Here is a 23737-nt window from a genome sequence, read left to right on the forward strand (position 1 = left end):
AGTAAAAATGAAGCTTGAATTCTTTTAAGTTAATAGACAGTGATGGAATAGCTATTAAATTGGGCTCATTTCTTCATACCTGATATCCATAAGATTTATGAATGCACAAAATTGTGCTTTCTGGATTTATGAATAGCTGTAAATAGCCTTACATTAAATTTTTAAGATTCTTATTAGAGTTTTTCTTTTAAATTTTGTTACAGGCTATGACTTGTGCTTTATAAGTAATCTCTCTATCAAGGAGGCAGAGGCTGTTTCTTGAACTAGGGACCTCTGAGTTGCAATGAGCTAAGCTGATACCAGGTGTCTGTAGCAAGTTCAACATTAATGTATTGAGCCTCTTTGGCCAGAAGGAGCACTAGGTTATCTAGAAAATTATCAAACTACCCCAAGTCAAAAATGAAGCAGGTCAAAGCTCCTGTGCTGAGCAAAGTGAGATTGGGTTAAGGGGTAATCCTTACACTGGAGGCTAGGAGAGATGTGGAGGAGACTTCAGTTTTCAAAAAAAAAAAATGCCACATAATTTACTTGTGGATAGGTACTATTTTTCTTGTGTTTTATCTTTTGTTTTGTTTTTTAGATATAGAAAAATTATTTCTTCCACTGAACAAATTGCCTGACATTCGAAAAGTTCATATGCATAAGAGATAAAACATCCATTAGACTTTTTATATTTTTTCAGGAAGTAAACATAAGATTCTGGGATGCTTTCAACAGCTGAGTCTGACATTTACATTTACTTCAGCAGATCTGCTGAGCATGTCCTAAGATCTGGTTAGCCAGCATTGTTATAGTTATTTTGTTTTTAGGATGATCCCGTCAGTGGTCATTTACTTGTTTTGAGATATGTGCTAAGTTGAATGTGATTTCTAAGAATCAGAATTTCCTGACCTCAGAGGAAAAAAATCAGAAAGTCAGGAGAATCAAGCAATTAGCAAATTGGGCTTGTTTTAGAAAGAAATGTTCACAGGGCCATGTACTTGTAACTGCTATTGCCAATGAGGGTATTGGGGGCAAGAAGGGAAGAGGTTCAAGAAAAAAAAGTGGCTGGATTCCCACATATCAAGACCCAAAGTCCATGCATTAATTTAAAGAGCATCATTTGAATTTCTTTCTCACTGGGATGTTTTATGTTTTTTCCAACTATGAAAGAAAGTCTTGGGGCAAGTAGGTGGCTTGATGGATAGAGCATTGACTTTGGAATCAGGAGAACTTGAATTTAAAGTTGAACTCAGACGTTTGATACTTAGTAGCTCTGTGCAAGTTACTTAACCCCAATTACCTCAAAACAATAACAAAAAAGTCTTTATGTAACAATTATAAAGAGTAAAACTGAATGGCTAGATGGAGTTGTCTTAGAGAAAAAAAAATTTGAAATAGGAGATGAAAAATGATATAGAGAAGAGGAATACATAAAATGAGAATTTAAAACTAAGTTGTAAGGAGAGTATATACAAATATCTAAAATGGATGTCTGTGAAACATTTAATAAAATAAACTTGGGGAAAAAAAGTATGTTGCATAGGTTTCCTTGAACATATTGATGCTTTTTTGATGAATATGGAAATGTATTTAGAAGAGATGTGCATGTTTAGTCTGTATTGGATTGCTTGCTGTCTATGTAGGGGGGTAAAAAGGATGGAGGGAGAAAAATTTGGCACAGGAGATTTTGCAGGGGTGAATGTTGAAAACTAACTTTGAATGTATTGGAGAAAAGAAAAAGTTATTTTAAAAAAGAAAAGAAAATATTAGTTCTTTTAAACAATTATCAATCCTTTTATCTCCCAGAATATGGAGATTCCACTAGTAAGGTAAATCTTGCCACTGACATAAACACCAAAAAAAGTCAAAATGATTTCTGTAATAATGGATTGAGTTAAAACAATTTAAATTTAATTTTGTCTATGGCAATTAATTGTAATAAAATTTAATTTTACAAAATAAAACAATGCCCTGGAGCAGATAGTTGTGATGTTTAATTCTTTATAGAGCTACCTCTTATAAGATGATGGAAATGGCACTTAATTGACTTTAGAAGTGGAGATCTGGATTTGGGTCTCAGTGCTGCTGATTCTTACTAGTTTAAAGACCTTAGTCATGTTGTGTAACCTCAGACTCAGATTTGTAAAATGAGAACAATATGCTAACTTACAGAAATTATTGTTAGGAAAATGCTTTGTAAACCGCTACAAATATACTTTTTATCCAGATCTAAAAGTCTAATTCTGTTTTTAAATCTTCGATTAAAAGCAATTTAAACAACAGAATAATATATATTTTGTCATTCTACTTAATTATTTGTTTTCCATTGAGTAAGTTGATTATATTTAATGAGCATTTCAGAGGTTCATAAGCATTTTAACAAAATATAATGTGCAAAATTTGAAGTCTGTGGATGCTGTGCTTGAAATAATCAACCCTGTTACAGGAAATAGGGATTTTCACTTTTTATCTTATTATTCCAAGGGGCTAGCTTGGGCTGTGCCTAAGATATAGAAAAGACTAAAACATTATTTACTGACTGGCAGCACAGAGAGTCACAGAGACTACCAGAATAATGCATTTACAATGGCATTCCTTTGTCATCTCCCTTCCAAAACTAAAATAGTTAACTTTCATTACTCAGATTTAACTTTTCCAAGGTGAGGCAGGTAATCTAGGGACTTTGGGGTTTTGGAAAATATGAAGTGTTTAAAGCCCTGTGTCAAACCCATCAGCTCTGGTGTGGAAGGTGCCTGAGATAAGGTTGTCACCACAAAACGGAAAAAGGAGCCTTTTACTGACAGATGCCAGATGTAACACTTTAAGAGGGCAGGAAAAGAGATTGATAAGTCATTCCCAAGGTTCTCTAACAAGAAGCTGTATTACTGCTCTTAGATCTCAGAGTTGTTTGCTTTTGCCATCGAATAACAACAAATATTGCTTTTCTTTCTCCTCCATGTTCTCTTATCTCTTCTATTTCTTCTCTTCCTTGTTCTCCTCCTTCAATCTCCTTTAGTCTTATGTCTTCCAGCAGCACCTACAGAAGAGTATGGTTCCTTTGGTGGCACCCAGGATTAAATGATTTGTTTATCGTTGGAATAAGACCTACTCCCTGGCCAACAGACTTATTCCTTAAAGATTCTCTGTCCCTATCCTCTTAACCTCTCTATTTGCTGCTGATGGAGGACCTACTTTGTACAACATTGTCTTAGGGCAAGTAAATTATGGTAACTTCAGGAATGAGGGAACTGCTTGCATGGAGCAGGCAAAGATATGCTGTGTGTATATGTAATGTAAATATAAAAATATATGTGCAGATACATATAAAAGCAATGTCACAAAAACTCAGGAGAGAGCATATAGGAGGAAAGGTATTTAGCAGTGTCAAATGCAGAACTAAAGACAATGTCATTGAAATAAAAAGAAAAGCTGGAGAAAAATCTTTGTGCAAAGTCTATTTGAGAAGAAATCTGTCATCCAGAATTTATAAGGCACTCAATGCAAATCTATTATCATATTCATTCCTCAATTCAACTCCCCATTGTGTGATTCAAATGACATAGGCAATTTTTAAAAGAAGAAATATGCATTTTATGTGTATATATATATATATATATATATGTATATGTGCATATGTATGACTATAGATATGTGTATTTCTCTAAAGACACATACATATACATAGCAGATGTTTGCTTGCCCCATGCAGTTTATGTGCTTGTGTGTATGTGTATAATATAAATTCAAATATATATATATATATATATATATACATGTAGTATGAACATATATATATATATATATATTTTTTTTTTTTTTTTTTTTTTCTTTAGCTCCAGGTGAGATGGTCTAAGAACCCCAGTCTTCAATATCAACTAGTCCTGAAGAGAGCCTCCTTAAGAGAATGGGTCTGGTTGATTCATTTTTTCTGCATTTTTCTTTCCATTCCAGAACCGGCTATATAGTGAATAGTCGCAATCATCAGGACGTTGGTTGTCATACTGGAGCCAGCTCTAGGACATCTGTGTATTTTTCAACTAAAGTGTATTATATATTTCCATTACATGGACATCATGCCTGTTTGGAAGTAGGCTCCTCCAGTCTCTTCCATATATAGCATTACTTTAGTCAAGCACTCTGCTGATGCTCATAATGGTTCATTGGCCAGTTTTCTGTTCTGTATGTGTAAAGGCATATACTGGACAGTCAATAAATGGAAGGTAGCCTTGAAGGGAAAGACTTCCTGTAGTAGGTGGAGCTTGAGTTGAATCTTGAAGGAAGTCAGGGATAATGTGAAAGGACATTGGAGAGGCAAGAATGGGCCATGTTGAGAAGTGCCTTAAATGACAGTTTTTCTGTTTGATTCTGAAGGCATTAAGGAGCCACTGGAATTTATTGAAAGGGTTGAGGTAAATAGTCAGATATGCAGACAGAACAACACCAACTCAGACATTTAGCTACGTGATCCTAAACAAGTCACTTAATCTCTGCCCTGGGTTCCTCATTTGTTGGAGAAGGTCAGACTTGATTTTTGAATGTGCATTACAATTCTAAATCCATCATCCTGTGACAGGGTTGAAAAGAACTGCTTTCAAATATATTGTCTGCCCTTGCCAAGTCATGTTTACATTTTATTGTAGAAAAGTATGAGATAATAAAATCTTTCATTTCTAAGCATTACTTGCTGAATTTTTATTTTATCATCCTATGAGAAGCAATTCATGTATTCTTTTCTTCTCCTGTTAGTCATGGAACCCCATTTGTGATTTCAGGTACCCAGAACTCTCTTCCTTTCTCCCTACCTTAGCCTGATCTTTGGAAGCTCAGGCATCACTGGGAAATTTCATAAGTGTCATGTTCCTTCCAGGGATATTTGCATCTTAAGCCTTCCCTCTTGTAGTGGGATAAGTGATTTTGTCTCCATTTAAAGATTTTTAAGAAATGGGGGAGATTTGATGGGAGTTAGTCTCCTGGAGTGACCTCTCTAGGATATACCTATGCCTAGGGTTAAGACTGATTGAGCAGTGATTCTGGTTTGGTTTAGCCTCCTATATTTCCAACGACCATGATTTTTTTTTTTTTTTTTTCTTTTTCTTTTTTAGGAAAGTCACTTGTCTATAATTAATCTATAATATGAGGATAAAAATATAGTAACACTGCCCTCTCTTGAATGAAAATAGAAATTAACAAGGAAAATAATTTGTAAAACTTGTTAAGATTTTCAGAGGTAGAGTGTTATGTAAAAAAAAAAAAATTTCATTTTGTAATGTAATTGACTGCAAACCTTAAACCATAACCTTATTTACTCCCATGTGACATCATTAGATTGAATCTGAAGTCACTTAACATTTATAGTTATGATGGTCTTCCTAGGGAAAGTAATGTCATTTTGTTCCCCCCACTTCCTCCCCGCCAAACCTAGGGACACATATATGGGAGGAGAACTTTATAATAAGACCTGTGAAGTCAGCTTTGGTAATTAGAGTTAGAAATGCAAAAGGCAATGGAATCAGAAAAATGTTTGTTCCAATTTTAAAATATTGCAACATTTCTAAAAAGGTTTCTTTGGTGTTTCCTGGAGGAAGAGGTAAACTTGACTTCACAGGATAAAAAAAGACTAGCTGTTTATTCAGCTTTTCCCTAGTCATTGGACATGCAAACTGTTTCTAGATTTTTACTATGTCAAATAAAGCAACTATGAATGCTTTGTACAGTTAGGTCTTTCCCCTTTTAATAGTAGCTGTAGATTATTACTGGTAGGTGGCATAGTGGATAGAAGGCTGAGTCTGGAGTTAGGAAGATTCTTCTGGCCTCAAATATATTTATTAGCTGTGTGATTCTGAGCAAGTCACTTAACCTTGTTTGCCTCAGTTTCTTCATCTGTACAATGAGATAGAGAAGGAAATGGCAAACCACTCCAGTGTCTTTGCCAAGAAAACCCCAAACAGGGTCATAAAGAGTGAATCACAACTGAAATAACTGAACAAGATCAGTTTTGTGGTCAATAGACAAGTAGGGTCAAAGTATATAGTTGTTTAAAAACTCAAATTGTATGTTGTTAGATTGTTTTCAAAAAAGCTTTTATAGATTTCGTCCCATCAAAAAAAGTAAGAGTATTTATTTCCCTATAACCCTCTCCCTTTTCCTTTAATTATTTTAAGCTATTTTTACCAATTGTCTTGCCTGAGCTTTGTTAAGTAATACCTTAATGGTGTTTTACTATGCATTTCCCTGATTATTAGAATCTGAACAACTTTGCAAGTGCCTATTGGCAATGTTTCCTCTTTTCTTGGATGAAATTATGGATTGTTTCTGTGATTTGTTATTTGACACACTCATTCTATAGAATTAGATTGTCTTAATTTCCACTTTGTTTTTAGGCTATCTTTCCCTGACCCTTTATTGAATATAGTTTTTATTGCATTGTGGTCTGAAAAAGAAGCATTTACTATTTCTGCCTCTTTGCATTTGATTGTGAGATTTTTATGCCTTAATACATGGTCAGTTTTGAGAAAAAGGTGTATTCCTTTATGTCCCTATTCAATTTTCTCCATATGTTTATCATATCTAGGTTTTTTAGGATCTTATTAACTTCCCTAGTTTCTTTCTTGTTTATTTTGTTGTAAGGTTTGTTTGATTCTGAGAGGAGAAGGTTGAGATCCCCTCTGGAATAGTATGCTATCTATTTCTTCTTGTAATGGATTTAAAATCTTCTCTAAGAATTTGCCTGCTCTACCACTTGGTGCATACACATTTAGTATCATTTCTATTTCATTATTTATTATACTCTTTATCAAGATGTACTTTCCCTCCTTATCTCTTTTAAAAAGATTTATTTTTACTTTTGTACTTTTGTTTTATCTGTATCAAAATTGCTACCCCTGCTTTTTTTTTTTTTTTTTTTTTTTTTTTTTTTTTTTTACTTCAGCTGAAGCATAATAAATTCTGTTGCAGCCTTTTACCTTTACTCTGTATGTGTTTCTCTGTGTCAATTGTGTTTCTGGTAAACAACATATTGTAGGATTCTGTTTTTTATTCCACTCTGCTATTTGTTTCCATTTTGTAGTAAAGTTCATCCCATTCACATTAACAGTTATGATTACCAGCTCTGTATTTCCCTTCATCCTATTTTCTCTCCTGTGTATACTTTTGTTCTCTCAATCCTGTCCTTGGAGTCATGTTTTTTTTTTTTTTTTTTTTTACCCATTCCACCCACTACTTTATCTTCTATCAACCCTCTCCCCTTTCTCTTACCTTTTTTCTGTTCTCCCTTATATTCTGTCCCTCCCTTTTCTTTTCCTCTTTCTCCTCCTACTTCTTTATAAGATTAAATAAATTTCTATACCCAACCGAATGATTAAGTTATTCCTTTCTAGAGCCCAAACTGATGAGATCAAGCTTCAGACAGTGCTCATCTCCTTCCTTTTTTCCCCTCAATTGTAATAGGTCTTTTGAGCCTCTTGGTGTGAACTGATTGTTCCATTATACTTTCCCTTTCCTTTTCCAGTACAGAATTTTTCCATCCCTTAATGTCATTTTCTTGATATCATCACATCAGAGCCCAATCACAACCACACCCTTAGTCCATGTAATAATGTCCCCTTTTGTCTGCCCCAGTGTCAGATACAGTTCTCTAGAGTTACAGATATTGTTTTCCCATCTAAGGATGTAAACAATTTAAATTTAAATATATATTCCCCCTCCCCATTTACCTTTCTATGGTTCTCCTCAGCCCTGTGTTTATAGATTAACTTTTCTATTTAGTTCTGATTTTTTTCAATAGAAGTGATTGAAAGTCTCCATCTCCTCCCCTGAAAGATGATGCTGAATCTCTCTGGGTAGTTAACTGTTGGTTGTAACTCCAGGTTCTTTGCCTTTTGAAAAATGGTATTCCAGGCCCTTCAACTATGTTTCCTCTTTTGAAAATTGTGTCATTTGAGCCACTTTTCCTTTGGGGAATGAATGGCAGATTTGCATGAGGGAGGAATTTATAGATTCTGTATGTCCAAATTCTTTTTCACATAGACTTTACACAAAGATTTTACTTCAGTCTTTATTTTGAAGATTGTCTTTAGCTTGCATCTGATACTGTTAACAACTATTCCTTCTATAAGCTCTCTCCTCTGGTTTTTTTTGGGACCCCCCTCTCTCTTGGTAATCCTACCTGGTAATCTGAGGTCTCTCTTCAATCTCCTCTGTTGGGTTAAAATTCATGTCTCACCCCTTGATTATGAACATTCCTTAAATCTCTGTCCTGGATTTTCTTCTCACTCTTTCTATATTCTCATCAGTTGCTATGGGTTTAATTGTCATTACAATACAGATGACTCCAAATTCTATATATTCAGACTTTCTCTCAAGCTGTACTAAACTGCCAACTGCCTGTTTGGATATTTTGAACTGGATGTCTATCTCAAAGTTATCTCAAACTCAGTATGCACATACATACTAATTAATTCCCCTAATTTGCACTAGAACAACCATTAATAATTAGCTAGTAGATCAGAAGCATTAATTCAAATGGCATAGAAAGATCAATTTTATTGTAATGTTTTCTCTCATAAATAAAGAATCTCTAAGTAGTAGCAGGGTTGGGAAGAGGAGGAAGAAGGGATAATGTGCATAGACATATTAAAAAAGTAATGGTTATTTGTCCTTCATTCTCAGAGAACCATGATATCACTGATGTGATGCCATGACATACAAGTGAATTGGATTTAAGTGAGAGATGGCTGTGCAAAGTCACCAGCACCAGACCCATTTGGGTCAGTGGCCAGATATAGATCAGGATGACTGGAGATAGTGTGGGAATTCTTTGCTTTTTAAAGAAAGTCATAACAAGTCAGTTTGATCAAGGCAGACATGAAGGAAACTATGTGGCCAAGACAACTCATCATGCAGAGTGGAGCTTTGATGTCCTTTTCCTGGATTGTCTAAACAGCATTTGTGTAAAGCATGGGAGGGGATAGGTGTAGCTCTTCCAAAGGCATGGTATCATTGTTAGATGGATCCATTCAGTGCTGGATTGGGACAGGCAGCTTCTGACTGGCTCCTTACTCGTCACAATTGATGTAGGGCTGGACTGGGCAGGTTACTTAATAGATGAGCTAGCTCCTCCCTGACTTAGTCCTTTTCAGGCAGGCTGGAAAGGTCACCCAGTGTTTGGGCTAGCTTTTTCCCAGATCAGTTAGTTGTTTTGGTTACTGGATGGGCCTGACCAACCACAGTCTCTATTTCCACCAGCTTCTAGATCAGCAAAATATTACTGCACTCCTTACAACAGAACTGCTCCTGCACTTTCATTCAGGGAATGACCTATGCTGCCCCTTTCTCTTTGGCTCTGAAGTTTCTTTCCCAGGCAATAAGTGAGAAAGGCATCCTACTTAAATAATATAGCATTTTAAGGTTTGCAAAGCACTTTACATAATATTACTTCATTTAAACCTCATAATAGTCATTTTTCAGACATATCTGACTTTATGACTCCATTTGGGGTTTTCTTGACAAAGATATTGGTATGTTTTGCTATTTCCTTCTCTTGCTCATTTTACATTTGAGGCAAACAGGGTTAAATGATGTGCCCAGGGTCATAAAGCTAATAAGTGTCTGAGGCCAGATTTGAACTAAGGGTTCCTGGTCAGGTGCTACTTAGCTGCCCAAACCTGTGAGATAAGTGTTGTTGTCACCATATTTAAAAAAAAGGAAACTGGGGCACATAGAGTGACATAACTAAGATGTATTGTAAGAGACTGAATTTGAACATGTTCACCCTTTTCCTAAGATAGCATTCTATACATTTCACCCTGTTTTTAAAGCTCTGTCCATGTTGAAGTATCAAGAAAATGGGCCTATCTTTTTTAGAGGAAGACTGTTTGATCCTTTTTATGTGGTAGGAGTATTCTACACCAAAGAACTAGTTTATGATAAAAACAACAGTGTCTGCATCTTACAATCATATGATTTTTCTTTAAATTAAAAAAGTGTTTTCTCAACTCTTATTCTGGCTCAACCATTCCTCTACAGCCTTCATTGCTGACTCATCTCTATTGATCTTCCTATCATACCACAGAAAACTTCTTTACCCTGGAATCTCACTGTATCCTAGGGCTACTTCTCATATTTCTTTCCCAAGTATTATTTGCTGATTATTTATCATATGAAGAGCAAATTAACCTATTGCTTTTGTAATGGGTGTTTATAATGATTCTTGGAGATATTTTAGGAGAGAAATAGTTATTAGTAATAGTATTATAATAATTTGGGGAAAGCTAGAGTTCTTCTCTTCTTCTGAAGTCCTGATTTTTAAAAGTTAAAAGTTCAATCTCTTGAAGGACATTACTGATAAGGAGATTGAATTAACTGGGCTCAATCTTGTCAGATTTAAGGAATTTAATCTAATTCTAATCTAAAGCCTATTGTCTTCTACTCAAGGTTCTAGTTCTTTGGTCTAGATAGCTAGGGGTGGACTAAGGAGAGAATTAGTTTCTCTGTGTAAGGGTGACATGTCACTCTCAGTCCCTCATTTTAATATAACTCACCTACTATTGTATCCAATCAATCAGAGTTGTTTGCAATCTCTCAAACATCTTACTTTTTGAAGGGTATATGAGTCCACTGCTATGATTGTTTTTGGTTCAAGAGAAATGGCCACATAACCATCCTTTTATTTATAACACGTTGGCCTTATTAATAAAATTATTAAATTATCCAGAAACTATGTCTCTCAAATCTTTTTAATAACCACATGAGAAAGAAATAGTATGAGGTCTGTATTTTCCAACATGTTTAGGTTTCTCCTTTTGCTCTTGAATAGTTAATATGTACACATTTTTAAAGTTTTTAAAGCAATTTATATTATCTTTAAAATAACCCTGAGAGTTAAATGATCATAAGGTTAGAATTACTAACATGATCATTTCAGTCACCGAACAATGGACTGCAGAAAGAAATGGCAAACCACACTAGCATTTTTACCAAGAAAACCCTAACTGGGGTCACTAAGTGTCAGATATACTAGGGAAAAAATAACTAAGATACTTCCTCTGACTTCGTGGAATTTATAATGTAGGGAATATAACCTTGTGTGAGGAACTTAATATGTATTTGCCTCAGTTTCACCTACTATAAGAAGGGAATAATAATAGCTTCTATCACACCTGGTTATTAATTAAGAATATTTTTATAGTGTTTAGTGCAATGTCTGGCATATAGCAGATATTTAATCTTTATTCCTTTCATATATATATATATATATATATATATATATATATATATATATATATATATATGAATATATGTATGTATATATGTATATATATATATACACAAACACACATATACTTTCTTTTTTTCTTATTATATATATATATATTTTATAATATTATCCCTTGTATTCATTTTTCCAAATTACCCCCCCTCCCTCTATTCCCTCCCCCCGACGACAGGCAATACCATACATTTTACATGTGTTACAATATAGTCTAGGTACAATACATGTGTGTGAATATCATTTTCTTGTTGCACAATAAACATTAGAATCCGAAGGTACATGCAACCTGGGCAGACAGATATTAGTGCTAACAATTTACATTCCCCTCCCAGTGTTTCTTCTCTGGGTGTAGCTACCTCTGTCCATCATTGATCAACTGGAAGTGAGTTGGATCTTCTTTATGTTGAAGATTTCCACTTCCATCAGAATACATCCTCATACAGTATTGTTGTTGAAGTGTACAGTGATCTTCTGGTTCTGCTCATTTCACTCAGCATCAGTTGATTTAAGTCTCTCCAGGCCTCTCTGTATTCCTCCTGCTGGTCATTTCTTACCGAGCAATAATATTCCATAACCTTCATATACCACAATTTACCCAACCATTCTCCAACTGATGGACATCCATTCAACTTCCAGTTTCTAGCTACAACAAAAAGAGCTGCCACAAACATTTTGGCACATATATGTCTCTTTCCGCTCTTTAGTATTTCTTTGGGATATAATCCCAGTAGTAGCGCTGCTGGGTCAAAGGGTATGCACAGTTTGATAACTTTTTGGGCATAATTCCAGATTGCTCTCCAGAAACACATATACTTTCAATGATTTTATATATAAATATATAAATGCTTATTCCTTTCATATATGTATATATAAATATGTGTTCACACATTTTTTCAGTGATATAAACAAATATTTGCTCTTTTCACATGCATGCATACATGCATATACTTTCAAGGATTTTATATATAAATGCTTATTTCTTTTATATATATGTGTGCTTTCAGTGATATAAATAAATACTTTTTCCTTTTATATGCACACATACTTTCAAGGATATATATTTAAATGCTTGTTTTTTTCATGTATTACTATATATATATATATATATATATATGGTACATTATATATATACACACATACACATTCAGTAGATATATCTACTTGTATATATTCAGTATATGTGTATATATGTGCATATACATATGTACTTTTTTCTTTCACAGATGTATTTAAATACTTTCTCTGTTTGTGTATGTATATATTCACACACACAATATATATACACAAACACACCCATACATACTATGATAGGTAAGATGAAATTGCTGAGGAAACAAAGGTTTGAACGTCCCAAGTATTTTGATTTATTAAGCAATGCATGGCATTTGCTCACAAAATTGAAACCAGGCCCCTTCATTAGCTCTGGGCTGGACCCCAAATACTAGGGGAGACAGATTTTTATACATTAAAAACAATCAAATAAGGCCAATTCATCAAAAGAAAACAATACAACATTAATCTGGTTTCTAATAACATGTAAGATTAGGGACTTTTCAAGTAGGGAAAGGAAAGCAAACAAATACAAAGAAAAGGTTTTTCTATGAACAATCAAAGGAACATGGAAATTATAACTGATTGATCAGTATGGGGTCAGTTTTCACATAAGACATGTGTTGCTTGAGATATACAATTGTGAGAAAATTCCTTGCAGTCTTCAGATTTGACTGGGTTTCTGGCCAGCATAATTTAGGTCCTTAGTTTAAAGGTCTTTAAATAGCAGGTAGAGTTGATCCAGCTTCCTAGTCATGCAGGGATAGGTTCAAACTATAAATTAAGGTTTTCTCATAATTCTCATAATTGAATATAGTTTTCTTTTTTTTAATTTTTAAAATTAATTTTATAATTATAACATTTTTTGACAGTACATATGCATAGGTAATTTTTTACAACATTATCCCTTGTACTCCCTTCTGTTCCGAATTTTTCCCCTCTTTCCCTCCACCCCCTCCCCTAGATGGCAGGCATTCCCATACATATTAAATATGTTATAGTATATCCTAGGTACAATATATATGTGCAGAACCGAATTTTGTTGTTGTTGTTGCAAAGGAAGAATTGGATTCGGAAAGTAAAAATAATCTGGGGATAAAAACAAAAAATGCTCATAGTTTACATTCATTTCCCAGTGTTCCTTTTCTGGGTGTAGCTGATTCTGTCCATCATTGATCAATTGGAATTGGATTAGCTCTTCTCTATGTTGAAGATATCCGCTTCCATCAGAATACATCCTCATACAGTATCATTGTTGAAGTGTATAGTGATCTCCTGATTCTGCTCATTTCACTCAGCATCAGTTCATGTAAGCCTCTCCAAGCCTCTTTGTATTCATTCATCCTGTTGGTCATTTCTTACAGAACAATAATATTCCATAACATTCATATACCACAATTTACCCAACCATTCTCCAATTGATGGGCATCCGTTCATTTTCCAGTTTCTAGCCACTACAAAGAGGGCTGCCACAAACATTTTGGCGCATACAGGTCCCTTTCCCTCCTCAGTATTTCTTTGGGATATAAGCCCAGTAGCAGCACTGCTGGATCAAAGGGTATGCACATTTTGATAACTTTTGGGGCATAATTCCAGATTGCTCTCCAGAATGGTTGGATTCTTTCACAACTCCACCAACAATGCATTAGTGTCCCAGTTTTCCCACAGCCCCTCCAACATTCATCATCATTTGTTCCTGTCATCTTAGCCAGTCTGACAGGTGTGTAGTGGTATCATAGAGTTGTCTTAATTTGCATTTCTCTGATCAATAGTGATTTGGAACACTTTCATATGAGTGGAAATAGTTTCAATTTCATCATCTGAAAATTGTCTGTTCATATCCTTTGACCATTTATCAATTGGAGAATGGCTTGATTTCTTATAAATTAGAGTCAATTCTCTATATATTTTGGAGATGAGGCCTTTATCAGAACCTTTAACTGTAAAAATGTTTTCCCAATTTGTTACTTCCCTTCTAATCTTGTTTGCATTAGTTTTGTTTGTACAAAAGCTTTTTAATTTGATGTAATAAAAATCTTCTATTTTGTGATCAATAATGATCTCTAGTTCTCCTTTTGTCACAAATTCCTTCCTCCTCCACAAGTCTAAGAGGTAAACTATCCTATGTTCCTCTAATTTATTTATGATCTCGTTCTTTATGCCTAAATCATGGACCCATTTTGATCTTATCTTAGTATGTGGGGTTAAATGTGGGTCCATGCAATATAGTTTTCTCACAAGACAGAAACTGGGACTAGACTCATTACTGAAAGAAAAGGAACTAAACTAGCTCCTTAATTAAGTCACAAGACAAAGTCAGTGTAGCTTACCCAGTTCCCGAAATTAACCACTTACTGTCCTAACTCCTTAATAGTCATGTGTACAGAAAATGTATATATGTGAATATATCTAATTATCTGTAGAGTTAGGTCAATAGATAGATAAATAAATAGATTAATAGATAGATAATCTCAAATGGAAGACACTAAGATTGAGGAATATGGGGAGAGGCTTTTTATAGAGGTGGTATTTTAGATTGAAATATAAAGCAAGGTAGGAAAGCCAGGTAGAGCAGTGGATAGAGTACTAAGCCTGGAATAAGTAAGACTCATATTCCTGAGTTCAAATACAATGATTGAATAATAGTAACCAGGAAAGGCAAGAGACAGAGATGAGGAGGAAAAGAGCCCAGGAATGGGAGGACAACATTTAGTTGTAGTGTTTACTCTAAGGAACATCATTAAATCACATAGTACAGAGGATGGGGATATAAGGGATAAGAACACTGGAATGGGAGGAAGAAGCTTCCCAAAAGAGAAATGTGTGTGTGTGTGTGTGTGTGTGTGTGTGTGTATATACATATATATACGTGTATATATATATATACATATATATATATATATATATGTATATGTGTGTATATATATATATATATATATATATATATATACATATACAAAACTAAGGCCCTTAAAGGAGAAATATTTTCTTAGGGTCTAATGATAAATAGCCAAGATTAGATTAGAATCACAGAAAGTTAGATCTAAAAAGGGTTCAGATAGTGGAGTCACTTGGTGCTAGGTGAGAAAACAAAGGCCCAGTTTATGTGACTATATAGGTATTAAGCAGATCACATGAACTCACAGGCTTTGGCTCTATTGTAGTTCAGTTGTTTTTCCTTGTTTCAGACTCTTTATGATGCATTTGGGTTCTTTTCAGCAAAGATGCTGAAGTGACTAGCTATTTCCTTCTCAAGGTCATTTTACAGATAAGGAAACTGAGTCAAACAACAGCAAGTTGTCATTTGCTCAGGGTTACACAGCTAGTAAATGCCTGAGGCCAGATTTAAACTCTGCTCTTCATGTCTCCAGGCCTGGCTCTCTATCCATTGAGTCACTTAGCTTCCATTCTACCTAGTTCTATTTCCACTGTACCATATTGCTCCTGGTGCCCTATCTCAGTTCTATACTTTTCCTATTCATTTGAGTAGGATATATAAGACATCCCCCTTTCTATAATATTAAGCCCTACAAATTGGAAGTGGCAGAAAACTACCAGTTAGAGAAAACCCTGGTGATCTCTTCTAAGGAAATATAGGTGTGAACCCTGAATGGCTTATAGAAAACAAAAAATAAACTTCTAGGTCTTTGTAGGCTAATTATAATTAGTAAGAAGGAACAATGTGGATAAGAGCAGTGGATAGATGCTGGTCTGGGAATCAGGAGGATTTAATTTCAAATTTGACCTCAGACATTTACTAGCAGTGTGATCCTGGGCAAGTCACTTAACCCTGATTACCTCAGTTTCCTCATCTGTAAAATGATCTGGAGAAGAAAATGGTAAACTACTTGACTATCTGCCAAGACAACCCCAAATGAGGTTACAAAGAGTCTGGAACAATTGAAAACAAACAGTAGTAATGCGTTTGCAATTAGTCAGGGAAAAGGTTTTTAGTGACTCTGCTGATAGGACCATAAAAAGGCATAAGTCCTTTAACAGAAACTCCTTTTCCTGCCTCACGCAGGAATTTCCCTCTTTTCAAGCTCCTTTATTGAGACCCAGCTGAAGTAAATAAGCTGATGCACTGTAGTTCAGTGAGAATCTACTGATGGATGGGAGGCCTGGGATGGGATGGTCTCCTCTGAAAGCCAAAAACTTTTTTTTTTTTTAAAGATATAAAGTTTTTTATTTTCAAAACACATGCATAGATAGTTTTCAACATTCACTCCTGCAAAACCCCGAATTCCAATTTTTTCTTCCCCCCCCTTTCCCCACCCCTCTCCTAGATGGCAAGCAATCCAATATATGTTAAACATGAAGCCAACAACTCTTAATGAGAAGAAATTGTTTGGTCTCAGCTGCTTTATGACTATTTTCAAGGCAGAAATGTCCTTATTGTTATTAGATTGTGCTATAGATGGATGGTAAGAATGAATGAATGTATAACTTTTTGGCATGGGTTTCAAGCCATATGAAAACAAAGTAGATTGCTGAAAACTTTAGGTAATTTCTGATTCTATATTCACTGTCTTAAGTTTTCCAGCTGAATATTTAGGGGCAGAAATAATCTCACTTGATAAATGCATCACCAGTCAGGATGGTTGATCTCATTTCATCATTCTTAGGACAAATATTTGTAGAAGGATCTCCCTTCTCAGTTCTAGGTCAAGATTTCCTAAACTGTTCCATGGGACCCTGATTCCCCACAATGGATTGAAATAGGGAGTTAGTTAGAAAATGTTACTAAAACTACCATCTCCCAGATGTAGGGGAAGATGGAAGGTTATCTTTAATCTGACTCCAAGAAAAAGAGGGAAGAAATAGGATGAGAATTGTGTGAGAGCAAAGGTTTATCTCTGGATGAGAAGGGTAATTAGGAAATCTGGCAATTTGAAGCAAATTCAGTGAGAGATAGAGCAAGGGCTGTCACTCAATCAATATTAGTATCTGCTTTATGTCAGTCACTGTGCCTTATAAGCCCTGGGGATGCAAAGAAAAAGATAATCCCTGCCCCCCCAATAAGGTCACAATCTAACAGGAAAGGCAACATGCAAACAACTATGAAAGCAAGCTATGTTTAAGATTTGTTGTTGTTCACTCATGTCTATTCAGCTTCATGATCTTATTTGGTGTTTTCTTGGTAAAGATACTAGAGTGGTTTGCCATTTCCTTCTTCGGTTCATTTTACAGCTGTGTTCGAATTCAGGAAGATGATTCTTCTTGACTCTAGGACCTGTACTTTGTCCACTGCATTACTTAGCTGCCAATATATAAGATAAATTGGAAATAACCAACAGAAGGAAGGCACTAGAATTAAGAGATTGGGAAAGATTTCCTACAGAAAATAGGATCTTAGCTGGGACTTGAAGAAAGTCAGTGATTGAAATGAAAGGAGAGAACATGCTAAACAGAGCGGACAACTAGTGAAAATGTCCAGAGCAAGAGACATGCAATGTTTTGTTCAAGTAGCAGTCAAGGAGACTGAACAGTGTATATGTGTGTATGTATAGAGGTGGAAGGTATAAGAAGACTGAAAAGTCTTCATATATATATATATATATATACTGAGAGATATATGTGGGGGGAGTCTATTTATATGTGGCTTTGAACATCAAATAGGAGATTATATATTTGATTCTGATGGTACTAGAGTCATTGGACTTTATCGAATAGTAGAAGGAGTGACACAATTGGAATTATCTTTAGAAAAGTGACTTTGCTGGCTGACTAAAGGATGATCTGGAGGAGTAGAGAGAGACTCTCAAGCATGAGGGCCTGCATCGGAGTGGTGGCCTTGTCAGAAGAGAGAAGGGAGAATATTCCAGAGATGTTACAAACATGAAATAAATAGGTCTTGGCAATAGAGTGGATATATGGGAGATGAGAGAAAATGAAGAATTGAGAATGACATCTAAATTGGGTCTCTGTAGGACTGAGCATATGGTGGTATCCTTGACAATAAGAGGGAAGTTTGGAAAGGGAAGAACTTTTTTTTGGGGGGGGGGGAAGATAAGTTTAGTTTTGGACTTGTTACATTTAGAATGTCTACTGGGCATCCAGTTTAAGATGTTTAATAGGCAATTGAAGATGGAAGATTGGATTTCAGCAGACATTAGAAGTGGATAAGTTAATTTGAGAATTATCAGTATAGATCACCAAGTAAAATAGTATGTAGCGATAAGAGCAGGTTCTTTTCTGGTGGGACAACAACACTTAGTAAACTTGACCTGGTTGAAGATCCAGCAAAGCTAGATAGGAGGAGAACAAGGAGAAAATAGTGTCTCAAAAACATGGATTATTAATGAGAAGAGGGTGATTTACAGTGTCAAAGGTTGCAGAAAAGTCAAGAAGGAGGAGGATTGAGAAAAGGCCATTGGACTTGGCAATTAGGAAATCAATGGCAACTTTGGAAAGAAGAGTTTTGATTGAATGATAAAGGCAGAAGTCAGACTAAAGAGATCTAAGAAAGTGGTGAAAGGAGGGAAGTGAAGGCATCCATTTTACATAGTCTTCTCAAGGAGTGTAGTCACAAAAGTCAAGAAAGCTATGGAACAGTAATTACTAGGGATGGGTTTTTTGAGGATGAGAGAGACATGGGAATGTTTTTAGGCAGTAGGGAAGAAGCCAGTAGACAAGAAGAGATTGAAGATAAAATAGTGGATATGATAGAGGAGACAATCTGTTGGAATAGTTAGTCAGCAAGTTAATAAATATTTATTAAGTTCCTGCTCTTTGCCAGATATTGAGGTAAAAGATAATTTCTCCCCTCAAGAAGATCAAAATCTAAAGAGGGAAATAAGTGAACACACACACATATCATTCACTGAATGAATTCACTGAGTACTTTTGGAGTAAAGTACTCCAAAAAGTAAAGGGGCTAGGTAATGAAGAACTTTGCTAAACAGAGTATTTGTTTCTGGAGGTATATACATATATAAGCATACACACATTTATGCACACACATATGTATCTTAGTTTCTCATTTTCCCTGCATGTTATCATTTACATAAATGTACATATGTATATATGTCTATATACATACTCAAACACATATATGTGACAAAGGAAAAATAAACAATAAGCAGAGAATATCACAAGTATTAAGAGGGATGCAAAAGTCTTCATGTAGAAGATGAGATTTTGGGGATTTGAAGAAAAGCCAAGGAAATCAGTAGGGAAAGATAAAGGATAATATTCCAAGCCTGATGGATAATCAAAGAAATTATCTCCCAGATGAGAGAAGGAATGTCTATTTCACAGTAGAACTTAGAAGTTGGCTTCACGAATGTAAATTGTTAGCACTACTGTCTATCTACCCAGGTTACTTATACCTTCGGAAGCTAATAATTAATGTGCAACAAGAAAATGGTATTTACACACATATATTGTATCTAGGTTATATTGTAACACATTTAAAATGTATGGGATTGCCTGTCATCGGGGGGAGGGAATAGAGGGAGGGGAGGGGATAATTTGGAAAAATGAATAAAAAAAAGAAAAAAAAAGAAGTTGGCTTCACTGGAGTCAGTATTTTTGAAGTAAAGTGTGAAAAGACTGGTAATTCTGGAGGGGATTAGATGATGAAGGAGTTTAAATAGTAAACAGAATATTTGTATATGTTCCTGGAGGCAAAAAGGAGCCATATGAGATAACGGTAAAGTTGTTGTTTAGTCATTTTTCAATCGTGTCAGAGTCTTCATGGTTCCATCTGGCATTTCTTGGTAGATACTGGAATGGTTTGCCATTTCCTTCTCCAGTTCATTTTATAGATGGGGAAACTGAGGTAAAAGGGGTACGTGACTTGCCCAAGGTCACACAGGTAGTGTCTGAGGCCAGATTTTAACTCAGGAAGATGAGTTTTCCTGATTCCAAGCCTGGCACTCTACCCACTGAGGCACCTAAATAATGGCAAAAGGCATCTGGGTGATATGAGATGAGGAAAGGGAAGAGAAAGGGAAGATCTCAATGACTGGCCTTATAAAATATAAGGAAAGTTTTCAAATGAGAGTATGGAGGAGGGGAGGACACAGGAGATTTGAGGACAGATGAGAAAGTTTGAAAGAGCTGTTGTGGTCAGTGAGGTAGTAAGTGAATTGGGGAGATATAAAGGGATTGTCTGCAATACTGAGGGGTCTAGTTGAGGCTATGTCAAATAATAGATTGGTCAGATAAGAAAATTTCAGAGTTCATAAGCGTGAAGGTATATTATGGGTGATGTCAAGATCAAGAGTGTGACTTTTTATGGTTGATTGAGAGGTGTAGCAGAGCACCATTTTGCTCATGCTCAGAAGAGTTTGTTTTTTCCCTTTTCCAAAGAAAGTAATGGAATTAGTATATTTTGGTGATCTACTTGTTCTTCTGTCATTCAGCTTTTCTCCCCACTCTCTGTATGTAGCAAATGATTCTGGTTTCACTTTCTCACATGAAACTAGCTACCTCTACCCCTTGTATTCTAAGAGTCCTCTAAGAGTTTTGCAAATGTCTTTCTATGCTATCATCTTCAGCTCCTACTGTGTTTTCTTCCCATTGTTAGTAATTAGTTTTTTAAATTCCTGTTCCATTTATCCTTTTTTAAAAAATTATTTTTATTTTCAGTTACAAATTCTCTCTTCTTCTACCTCCTCCTTCCTATAAAGAAATATGATATCCATAACTATGTATTAGTCAAGCAAAATATGTTTCCATATAAGTCATGTTCTGAGCAACAAAAAAAGTAAGAAAAAAGATGAAAAAAAAACTATGCTTCATTCTGTTTTCTGAATCCATCATTTCTCTATCTGGAAGTGAATAACATTTTAAAAATTTATCTTATCAGTCCTTTGAAGTTCTAGTTGTCGATTGAATTGATCCATTATTAAATCATTCACAGATGATCATCTTTACAATGTTAGTATTAGTATGTACAATGTTCTCCTGGTTCTCCTCACTTCACTTTGCATCAGTTTATTTATCTTCCCAGGTCTTTCCTGAAACCATCTCCTTCATCATTTCTTACAGCATAATGGTATTACATCATATTAATATACCATACTTTGTTCAGCTATTTTCTTGGCAGAGATACTGTATTAGTTTGCCATTTCCTTCTCTAGCTCATGTGACAGATAAGGAAAGTGAGGCAAAAAGGATTAAATGACATATTCAGGGTCACATAACAAGTAGGCTGATTTTGAAATCAGGAAGAGGAGGCTTTCTGACTCCAGGCCTGGGACTCTATTCATTGTGCCATTTGGCCAACACTTTAAGATTTGCAAAATGCTATATACAAATTACCCCATTGGATCTTCACTACAACCTTGGGAAGTCGGGACTTTTATTATCTCATTTTACAATTGAAGAAACTGAGGCTAAAAGATGTCAAGTGATTTGATTAGAATCATACAGCTTAAATGTCTGAGGCCAGATTTGAACTCAGGAAGATAAGTCTTCTGAGTCTAGACCTGACACTCTATCCACTATGCCACCCAACTGGCCCACCAGCTTTATATAAGTACCATCTTTGGGGTCTTTGTTGTCTTCAGCATTTAGTTAGGAAACTGATATAAAAGGAAACAATGTCAGTAGTTTGTCCCATTTTTTTTTTTTTTTTTTTTTTTTTTTTACTATTGAATCTATATTCTGGATAAAATGAACCACTAACCATTCACCAATCTTAGTTTCTTGTTCTTTTCCTTCTTACTGTCATACCTTCAGGCAAGTCAAAAGTATCAAAAATTGGGCCAGTTGGCTTCTGCAGGTCCCAAGTATAGCCAGGAGTGTTGCCTAATCAGATTTAAAGGAAATTGGGAAATATTTAGCAAAATAAATAAAAATATAGTATTGCATTTATAATGTTAATGTGATTTTTGAAGTTGATATGAAAGCCACAGGAATCCTTATATAAAATTTGTATAAGAATAATAGCCCTTGTTTCTTTTTGAAGTTGAGAGTACTGAGGGAAGTCCATAACCAATGCCTGGAATTCCTTATCATTATCTAGTGAAATCCTCTTCCTCTACTATTTAGTTTTGTGTCACTAACTCATTAAAGCCTTTCTTAATTCCAATATTCTCCCATCTCTTTCCCCCACTCAAATGAAAGTGATTTCTTCTTTTTCAGTTTTCTTAGAGCACTTTATGAAGATCTTTGCTTAGATCATATTCAAAATGAAACATTTATTTGTGTATATATTTGACCTCTGTCTCTGCTATTCCTCTCAATTTGATTGTAAACTCTTTGAGAGCAGATACATGACATGTTTTATCTTTGTATCCCTAGTACCTAGCACAGTGCCTGGCACATAAGGTGCTGATAAGTTCTTACTCAATTTAATTGGGCCATCAAAAAGCATGTATCTTTGTTCAGCCTATAGTACATTCTCTAGTAATGAGAAAACCTTGGAAATTAATTCCAGAAGCTCCTTTATAAATGTTGAAATAAAAATGGTATTTTAGCATGAGTCCTTTTGAGCTTTAAAATCAGGACTTGAGATGGCAAATTAGCGTTTGGCCACTACCTCTCTTAGCAGGAGCTTCCAAGTGCTTTTCTATGGGCAGAGTAGTGAAGAAATACAATTTCTTGGTCTTGAAAGCTTTGTCCAATCTTTCATTAACTTCTTGAACCCCTGTAGCCTCAGTTAATCCAGCATTATTGACATTGTAAATGCTTCCATGTGGCTTCCTTAAGCCAACTCTTATTTTTTAATTTTTTTCCTTAATTTTTATTTTTTTCTGAGGCTGGGGTTAAGTGACTTGCCCAGGGTCACACAGCTAGAAAGTGTTAAATGTCTGAAACCAGATTTGAACTCAGGTCCTCCTGAATTCAGGGCTAGTGTTCTATCCACTGCGCCACCTAGCTGCCCCGCTAGCTCTCTTTTAGAGAGCTATGGCATGGTAGTTACTAGATTCTCTGCCTTCCTAGTATTCTAAATTTAAATTCAAATTTTATACAGGATGCTAGTTGAAAACAAACCTAACTTAACTAAACATAGATATACAAGAAAACATATATGTGTATACATGTAATATGCATATATGTAGATATATGTGTGTGTATAAATACACATGCACACATATATTTGTTGTTCAGTTCTTTAGTTATATCTCTCTGTAATCCCCATAAACTTGGGGATTACTTGGCAAAGATATTAGAGTGGTATATATGTATGTATATATATATATGTATATATTTATGTATGGATATGTATATACCTACACATATATATGTATATGTGTATATGTATCAGTCAAAGTCAGGTTCATAATTTTATTATTTGTCCTTATTTTACATGGCAAGAATCATAATTAGCTTTGTACTTGAGCCTTGCAAAGATCCTTGTGATTTGTAGCAGAGTTTTAGTTTGTTATTTCTATGAGTAAAAATCTTATAATTAGCCGGTGATGTGTGTGACAGGATGACAATAGTTTCTATTAAGTATGAACGCCCCAACCCCAACGTCAG

The sequence above is a fragment of the Sminthopsis crassicaudata genome, chromosome 1 (assembly GCF_048593235.1).
Source record: "Sminthopsis crassicaudata isolate SCR6 chromosome 1, ASM4859323v1, whole genome shotgun sequence".
Classification (NCBI taxonomy): domain Eukaryota; kingdom Metazoa; phylum Chordata; class Mammalia; order Dasyuromorphia; family Dasyuridae; genus Sminthopsis; species Sminthopsis crassicaudata.